Source organism: Eumetopias jubatus, unplaced genomic scaffold (assembly GCF_037043125.1).
Source record: "Eumetopias jubatus isolate StellerSeaLion01/CBP00866 unplaced genomic scaffold, mEumJub1_p1.0 scaffold_5, whole genome shotgun sequence".
NCBI lineage: Eukaryota > Metazoa > Chordata > Mammalia > Carnivora > Otariidae > Eumetopias > Eumetopias jubatus.
Window position 1 is genome coordinate 6,973,548 of NW_028274811.1, and position 7,087 is coordinate 6,980,634.

Below are 7,087 nucleotides of genomic sequence, written 5' to 3' on the forward strand. Positions count from 1 at the left end.
ATGAATTCACCCACATTGCAAGATATAAAATCAATGTACAGAAATCTGTTGCATTTCTATACACCAATAATGAAGCACCAGAAAAAAGAAATAAAGGGATGATCCCATTTGCAATTGCATCCAAAACAATAAGATACCTAGGGATAAACCTAACTAAAGAGGTAAAATATCTGTACTCAAAAAACTATACAACACTTATGAAGAAAGTTCTACAGGACACAAAGAAATGGAAAAACATTCCATGCACATAGATCAGAAGAACACATGTTGTTAAAATGTCTATACTACCCAAGAAATCAACACGTTTAATGCAATCCCTTTCAAAATAACACCAGCATTTTCCACAAAGCTAGAACAAACAATTCTATAATTTTTATGGAATCAGAAAAGAGCCCAAATAGCCAAAGCAATGTTGAAAAAGAAAAGCAAAGCTGGAGGCATTGCAATTCCAGATCAAGCTGTATTAGAAAGATACAGTCAAGACAGTATAGTACTGGTGTAGAAACGGACACATAGATCAATGGAACAAAACAGAAAACTCAGAAATGGACCCTCAACTATATGGTTATATATATACATAAGTTTATAACAATTATATAAGTAACCAACAAAGCAGGGAAAACTTATCCAATAGAAAGAAGACAGTCAATTCAACATATGGTGCGAGGAAAACAGGAGAGCAATATGCAAAAAACCAAAAATGAACCATTTTCTTACCATCCACAAATATAAATTCAAAATGGATGAAAGACTTAAATGTAAGACAAGAAACCACCAAGATCTTGAGGGACAGCATAGGCAGTAACCTCTTTGACATCAGCCATAGCAACTGCTTACTAGATATTTCTCCTCAAGCAAGGGAAACAAAAGCAAAAATAAACTATTGGGCCTTCATCAAGATAAAAAGCTTTGGCACAGTGATGGAAACTATCAACAAAACTAAAAGGCAGCCTACAGAATGGGGGAAGTTATTTGCAAATGGAATATCTGATAAAGGGTTAATATCCAAAATCTACCAAAATCTATAAAGAATTTACCAAAGTCAGCACCACCCCCAGGAAAAAAAAAATCTAGTTAATAAAGAAGCAGAATACATGATTAAACATATTTCCAAAGAGGATATATAGAGATCCGATAGACACATGAAAAGATACAATCACTCATCATCATAGAAATACAAATAAAAACTACAATGAGTTATCACTTCACAACTATCAGAAGGGTTGAAATTAACAATACAGGAAACAATGGATATTGGTGAGGATGTGGAGAAAGAGAAAACTCTTATGGTGTTAGTGGGCATGCAAGCTGACGCAGCCACACGGGAAAACAGTATGACAAAAAGTTAAAAATGGAACTGCCCTACAACCCAGCAATTGCATGACTCAGGATTTACTAAAATAATACAAAAATATTGATTCAAAGAGATACATGAACCCCAATGTTTATAACAATATTATCAACAATATCCAAATTACAGAATCAGCACAAAAGTCCATCAATTCACGAATGGATAAAGAAGAGGTAGAATATTACTCAGCCATAAAAAGAATGTAATCTTTCCGTTTGGAAGGATGTGGATTGACCTAGAGAGTATTATGCAAAGGAAAGTATGTCAGTCAGAGAAAGACAAATACCATATGATTTCAATTTTAAGGGGAATTTAAGAAACAAAATAGAAAGGAAAAAAAAAGCAAAACAGAGGCAAACAAGGGAACATATTCATAAGTACACAGAACAACCTGAAGGTAACTGGATGGGAAGTTGGGGGCAGATGGGTTAAACAGGTGGTGCAGATTGACCAGTGCACTTGTGATGAGCACTGGATGTTCAATGTCAGTTTTGAATCACTAAGTACTACACCTGACAATAGTATTTCACTGTATGTTATCTAACTTGAATTTAAATAAAACCTTGATAAAAATAAACAATTTTTAAAATACAGTAAAATTATTATACATGAAAATATGTGAAATATACAGTAGTTGTGTCTGTTTTCCAAAGGAAAATGGTAACACATATATTGCGTATATGACGTTTCTCTAGGAAATCTCCCACAATCAGTTTTCTACAAGCTTGAAATTTGGGGCAAATCAATGTAATCTTAGTCATAACTGAAGGTAGGACACTGACTCATACACTTTCTTAGGGCTTCCTTCACTTCACTGTTTCGCAGGCTGTAGATAACAGGGTTCAACACTGGGGTGAAGATAGTATAGAACACTGATACTATTTTATCATGATTAGCTGACCTATAAGATTTGGGTCTCATGTAGATAAAAATAGTAGTTCCATAAAAGAGTCGCACCACATAGAGATGTGAGGAGCAAGTGGCAAAAGCCTTCTTGCGGGCTTCTCTAGAACGAATCTCGAGAACTGCAGCAAGGATGAGACTATAGGAAATCAGGATGAGAGAAAATGGGACCAGGAGCGTTAATACACAGCAGATGTACATCACATACTCAAAAACAACTGTGTCAGCACAAGCTAAACGCACCAAAGTAGGGGCCTCACAGAAGAAATGATTGATCTCATGTGCATCGCAAAATGGGAAGCTCAGGGTAACAGCAGCCTGCATGAGCCCATCAGCTGCCCCTGGGAACCAAGACCCCACAGTCATTCTCAGGCATAATTGCCAGCTCATGAGAATGGGGTATCTCAGTGGGTGGCAAACAGCCACATAGCGGTCATAGGACATGGCTGCTAAGAGGAAGCATTCACCACTCCCAATGACATGAAGAAGATCTGTAATCCACAGACAGCAGGGGAGATGGACTTCTGGCCAGTCAAATAGTTAGCTGTCATTTGGGGCACTACGGTGGAGACTAGCATCATGTCCATGAGGGAGAGTTGACTCAGTAAGAAGTACATAGGTGTGTGGAGCCGGGCATCCTGGTGAACAGGAGGATCATGAGGGCATTCCCTACTAGAGAGCTGAAGGCTATTGTCAGAACCATCACAAAGAAAAATAGGTGGGCTCCTGTGTGGTTAAAGAGTCCTAGGAGAATGAAATCTGAGGTGGTGTTCCAAATGTTCATGATTTCAAACAAGAGTGACACTGCAAATGAAGAAAGAGATGACAGTCTTCATCATTTACAATGCTCTATTTCAATTACATTTTTCATGAAAAGGATTTGTGTGAAAATGTTGAAATGTATTTCAAATCCTTCATTTGAGATTTGCAAAGTCTTTTTAACTTGGGCATAAAATTAATTTCACCTTTTTTCTTTAAAGTTTCATTATAAAGTCTTCTCACTTTTAGTTTGATTAAGTGGCATAATGAATAAAATTTCTTCATAAATTGAAGTAAGTTGTCAGCTGGTCTTGTGCTACCTGATATCAACATAATGAAGAAGAAGGAAAATATTCCCTTTGTCATTTGCATTTGTGTTTGCTTTTATCATGGACAATCAACATTCTTAGCAGCTGAATTAAATCAATGTGTTCAGCAATATTGAACCTATGTACTTATTAATGAGGGCTATGCATTTCTAATATATCATAATGTATTGAAAGCATCCAAAATTGGATAATTTTCCTGATATTGATTAATCTGGGAAGGCATTTTTATTTTCCAAAGAAGAGAATTTATATTCTCAGGTGTAGGGACTAGAAAGAATTAATCTGTAGATATAAGCATAACTTAATTTGGAATTGTTAGTGTATTTAGTTTGACTTTATCAAGTTATAAACTGAAAATAAGGATTATCTTTTTAGAATATGTTCCCCAATGCAAGACTATGATACTAAGTGCGACATTTCATTAACTATATAAAAGGATTTTATATAATGATTCTGTTTCTCCTGAAAGTCACAGAGACATGATCTTTTTGGGGGAAATGAGAACATAAAACTTATTAGTCCCAATACAGAGATAAATTCATTTCTTCTTCAGTCCCAAGTGAATCTAAAGCTATAAAGGCATTTTCATCCCTCTGCTGCAAGTACAGAAACTGTTCTAGCTTGTTGAATGAATAGGATCATACTTGAAGAGATGAAGACGCTAATTTGATATCAAGGATACATTCTAATTCAATGAAATGTCATGGCAAGAGTCAACCTCTTCTATGGTCATTCTATTTGCCCACAATTTACATATGCCTTCAATACTGGAATGCCAATCAAGACAGAGAAGACAGTGCAAAAAGCTCACTCAATCCCTAACTCCATCCCTTGAGCATCATCATTGTACTGGCAGTATTCTACTTCAGGGTTGTAGTTGGTTGTTTCAAAGTTATACATTATAGAAACATCCTTCCTCCTCACTACATTTCCCAAAACTTTGTTTTCTTCACACTCTCATATCTGTTACAACACTTGCACTCTGCCCACCTAGTAACTGTGTGAACTCTGTAATTATGGATCTCTCTATTGCTTTCCTGAAGGACATCAAAACCCTGCTAACTCATTTCTTTGACTTGAGAATTCTTATTTCCATTATTCTAAACTCTCATTCTTGAAAAAATGATAAAACTTAAAACTTGCTACAAGTCAATCTGTAATTTAATAACTGCAAAGTGTTGAGTAAGTTTCTTAAAATAACTTTTGCTATCATATTACCTATTTTTAAAAAACTGTCACTACAGTGGCATTATGTATGTTCACATTATTCTGCACCACAATCAATATATAACTCCAGGACTCTTCATAATTTTTAAAAGAAACTCTGTACCCATTAAAAATTGATTTTCTGTTTCTCCCTGACCCTGGGAACTGGCAACCACCATTCTGCTATTCTGGCTCTATACAACTGACTACTATAGGATCTTTAGATTAATGGGATTACACAGAATTTGTTTTTGTGATTGGCTTATTTCACTTAAAATCATGTCAACATTCACTCCTGCTGTAAAATATGTCAGAATATCCTTCTGTTCTAAGTTGAATAGTATCCCTTTGTATGTATATATAACATTTCCTTTATCAACTCAATCTGTCTATGGACATTCAGGCTGCTATCATTCACTTCAATTGTATATTTAAAGATAATTTTAATGTGATTTTCTATTTTTTAAATTTTTATACTGTGAACAGATATAGCTTAATATTATAGCAACCTAAGCTAGTTTTTTCCCTTTTACATACATTCAAGGGAGATTCATTTAGAGACTCATTACAAAAGTTAAAATTATTACTACATTTAGCAAATACTTTTTCTTATGATACTTTTTCTTGTGAAATTTATAATTTTGGGTTTCTTTTTAATTTGGAATTAGTAGTGGTTAACTTTTGAATGGAGATAGGTTATATATCTGTGTATTCTTTTAACGTGAAATATATATGTGTAAAAATTCATCATCAAGGATCTAATTGTCTATTCAACATGTTTATAGTATTTACTAGTAAAATCAACTAAAGGTGTCAGTTAAATAAGATCAGTGGCAGTAAATTATATTTTTCCCAGTAATAAAAATGTTAAAATATTTGCTGTATTAAAATTCCTATTATTTGAATATTATACAAGAGACACAATTTTCACACATTAAAATGTTAGTAAAGTTACACAAAGAGGATAGATACTTCATGATAATTCTAACTAATTGACTATGTCTACAAAGGGTTTGAGAATTCTGATGAGGAATTAACTCATCCTGCAAATAAAATATCTAAAATGTCATTAAGCGGAAGAAAGTGAGTTAAACACTAAGTACGGGGGCGGAGCAAGATGGCGGAGGAGAAGGAGACCTGGATTTCGTCTGGTCTCAGGAAGTCAGCTGAATAGGGATCAAACCATTCTGAACACCTATGAACTCAACAGAAGATGGAAGATAAAAATAGTAACAAAACTTTGAACAGAAAAGCGACCACTTTCTGGAAGGTAGGACGTGCGGAGAAGTGAATCCGAGGTGATATTCGGGAGGATAGACAGCGGGGGAGAGAGCCTCCGTCGCCCGCTTCTGGCAAGTGATAGAGCCACGGAGCACAAAATTGGAACTTTTAGAAGTCGGCTCTGCTGAGGGACGTCACTCCAGTGGCCAAGCGGGGGGTGGAACCTGCACCAGACAGTGTGGTCTCAGGACCCTTGGGGTCACAGAAAGACCAGGGGTGCCTGAGTGCAGCAGAGCTCCCAGGTATCGGAGCGGGGAAGCCCGCTGCAGAGACGGAGCTGAGGCGTGGGATCTCAGCTCAGGGTGGCCATAAACTGTGATCCGCGGCCCACTTGGGCCACTGAGCCTCCAGCAGGGACCCAACAAGCGGGAGAGCCGGGGAGACTCCCCTTCCTCCCTGGGAGGAGTGGCGCAGAAGCGCACCGCAGGAAACGGCTGGGTTTGGAGACCACACGGGGTCGGGTGCCAGACATAGAAACGCTCAATCACAGGCCGGGTGAGCACGGAGTGTGGTCAGAGACCAGGGAGACGGGAGTGACTGCTTTTCTCTGGGGGCACACTGAGGAGCAGGGCCCCGAGTTCTCAGCTCCTCCCGGCAGAGATTGGGAGGCCACCATTTTCACCCTGGTCCTCCAAACCTGTACCGAGAGCTTGCAGGGAACAAAAGCTCCTGAGAGCAAACCGGAACAGCTTGCTTAGCCCGGACCCACAAGGGTGGGGCAATTCCGCCTCCGGCAAAGACATTTGGGAACCATGGCAACAGGCCCCTCCCCCAGAAGATCAGCACGAACAGCCAGCAAGCCAAGACCAAATTTACCGATCAAGGAGAACGGGGTAACTCCAGCGCTAGGGGAATACTGCACATAGAATTCATGGCTTTTTTACCATAATTCCTTAGTTTTTCAAAGTTAATTTTTTTCACTGGTTTTTTTTTTTTGAATTTTTCTTTTTCCCTTTTTCAAACAACATCTTATCAATCCCTTTTTTAAAAAAAAAACATTTTTTATTTTTCATTTTTAGAGTCATTTTTATCCCTTCATAGTAGTTACCATTATTTTTGGCATATATATATATATATATATATATATATGTTGTTCTCTCTTTAAAAGTTTGAGATACAATTTCTTCTAACAGATCAAAATATACCCTAAATCACTAGTGTATGGCTTTGATCTATTCTCCTGCCTGATCACATTCTCTCCCTTTTTTTTTCCTTTTTTTCTTTTTCCTTTTTCTTTTTAAATCTTCTTTCTTTTTAA

General features: G+C 37.2%; 1 pseudogene; it reads right to left on the reverse strand.

Moving 5' to 3' along the window:
• Nucleotides 1-2,104: 2,104 nt before the first annotated feature.
• LOC114200275 (olfactory receptor 2T33-like) lies at nucleotides 2,105-3,038 on the reverse strand (annotated as a pseudogene).
• Nucleotides 3,039-7,087: the final 4,049 nt, after the last annotated feature.